At 55.9% G+C, this 2472-nt stretch overlaps 1 non-coding gene and 1 pseudogene across 1 annotated transcript; both read left to right on the top strand.

Moving 5' to 3' along the window:
• Positions 1–1573: 1573 nt before the first annotated feature.
• LOC136683900 (5.8S ribosomal RNA) lies at positions 1574–1727 on the top strand. The gene has a single exon (XR_010799382.1). It is a non-coding gene; the product is annotated as a 5.8S ribosomal RNA (ribosomal RNA).
• Positions 1728–2186: 459 nt separating this feature from the next.
• Positions 2187–2472, top strand: part of LOC136683899 (28S ribosomal RNA) — an 8428-nt pseudogene continuing 8142 nt past the window's right edge.

Raw genomic sequence — 2472 nt, 5'->3', positions numbered from 1 at the left:
CATCCCACTTACAATCTATTTCAAATGTGACTGGAATACATTGGAATTGAACCAGCATCCCACCTCCAATCTATTTCAAATGTGACTGGAATACATTGGAATTGGACCGGCATCCCACCTCCAATCTATTTCAAATATGACTGAAATACATTGGAATTGGACCAGCATCCCACCTCCAATCTATTTCAAATATGACTGGAATACATTGGAATCGGACCAGCATCCCACCTCCAATCTATTTCAAATGTGACTGGAATACATTGGAATCGGACCAGCATCCCACCTCCAATCTATTTCAAATGTGACTGGAATACATTGGAATCGGACCAGCATCCCACCTCCAATCTATTTCAAATGTGACTGGAATACATTGGAATTGGACCAGCATCCCACCTCCAATCTATTTCAAATGTGACTGGAATACATTGGAATTGGACCGGCATCCCACCTCCAATCTATTTCAAATATGACTGAAATACATTGGAATTGGACCAGCATCCCACCTCCAATCTATTTCAAATATGACTGGAATACATTGGAATCGGACCAGCATCCCACCTCCAATCTATTTCAAATGTGACTGGAATACATTGGAATCGGACCAGCATCCCACCTCCAATCTATTTCAAATGTGACTGGAATACATTGGAATCGGACCAGCATCCCACCTCCAATCTATTTCAAATGTGACTGGAATACATTGGAATCGGACCAGCATCCCACCTCCAATCTATTTCAAATATGACTGGAATACATTGGAATCGGACCAGCATCCCACCTCCAATCTATTTCAAATATGACTGGAATACATTGGAATTGGACCAGCATCCCACCTCCAATCTATTTAGGTAGGCATCCCACTTCCAATTTATTTGAATGGCATCAAAATAAATTGGATCTGGGACCTCCGTCCGCCACCTGGTGCTGGAGGGCCGAACTGCGGCAAAACGGCCAGAACTTTGACGATTTTTAGCTCGGAAACGGTCCGCGGCAGAGCTCCGCCGATCGTCACGGCGGCTCGTGGGGACCCCCCGAGGGCGCCTGACCCGCCCCCTGGTTCGAGAAAAATTCGTGCGCCTCGGCGCGCAGCGTCCGCCAAACGCCATCTAATAAGCTGCTCGTGGGACGTTGGGGTACTAACTAGAGGAAGTAAAAGTCGTAACAAGGTTTCCGTAGGTGAACCTGCGGAAGGATCATTAACGGGTAGCGCAGCGGTGCGCGCCTCCCACCTCAGCCAGGCCGAACGCGAGGCGGCGAAAGGGTTCGCCCGCGGACCCCCGACCCGTCTCGCCGAGGTCTTAGGTGGCCGTGCCCCTCCTAGGGGCGCGCCTCCTGTCTTTTTGGTCTCCCAACTCACATGACCGCATGGGCGACGGTGCTGGCCACCTAGCGCACGCGGTACGGGTGCGGGTACCTGCTGCTTGCTGCGTTACGCGCGCTTCCTTAAACGGGACAGGGCGGGCGCAGGGGCGAGGTTCAAAGACCTCGGCGTTCGCGCTGGGGCGCCCGCGCTTTGTTGTTTTAACCTTACTACTCTGTGTTTAAAGGCTTCCTTCATGAAAAGTAAAAATACAACTCTTAGCGGTGGATCACTCGGCTCGTGCGTCGATGAAGAACGCAGCCAGCTGCGAGAACTAATGTGAATTGCAGGACACATTGATCATCGACACTTCGAACGCACATTGCGGCCCCGGGTCACTCCCGGGGCTACGCCTGTCTGAGGGTCGCTATTCCGATCTATCGGTCTCACGACCGCGGCTGGAGGCTCGCAGGCGTCACCCGCACGCCTTCGTCCTCCTAAGCTCAGACCGTCTCCGTCTACGGCCTTGGGTTTCGTGGGGTCGCCTGGACGGCCCCCTCCCGTTTTGCCGTTTCTCTCCTTTTCCAATCCGACCGCGTTACGCGATGGGGCGGGCGCGGAGGTGCGGGAAGGGGCGCGTTGGCCCCGCCTCGGTGAGGCGAAGGAAGCGCGCGGCTGCCGGTGGGTAAATCCGCTCTGGCTGCCCGTGCGTCTTCCCTGAGCCGAGCCGTGGGCGTAGGGGGCCGGCTGCGGCCTAGCGAGAGGAAGGGGCGAGCGGAGGGGTGCGTCCGCCCTGCGCGCCCGCCGTCTCCCTCGGCACGGGCGGAAGACAGACACGTCGCTTGCCAGCCCGGGCTCCGGCCCGGCGGCGACAGCCCTTCGAGCGCGACCTCAGATCAGACGAGACAACCCGCTGAATTTAAGCATATTACTAAGCGGAGGAAAAGAAACTAACAAGGATTCCCCTAGTAGCGGCGAGCGAAGAGGGAAGAGCCCAGCGCCGAATCCCCCGTCCTCGACGGACGCGGGGAAATGTGGCGTACAGAAGTCCGTTTCTCTCGGCGTGGGCCGGGGGCCTGAGTCCTTCTGATGGAGGCTCAGCCCGTGGACGGTGTGAGGCCGGTAACGGCCCTCGCCCCGCTGGGGTGCGGTCTTCTCAGAGTCGGGTTGCT

The sequence above is a fragment of the Hoplias malabaricus genome, unplaced genomic scaffold, assembly GCF_029633855.1.
Source record: "Hoplias malabaricus isolate fHopMal1 unplaced genomic scaffold, fHopMal1.hap1 scaffold_235, whole genome shotgun sequence".
Lineage (NCBI taxonomy): Eukaryota > Metazoa > Chordata > Actinopteri > Characiformes > Erythrinidae > Hoplias > Hoplias malabaricus.
This window is presented reverse-complemented; position numbering and strand designations above follow the sequence as displayed.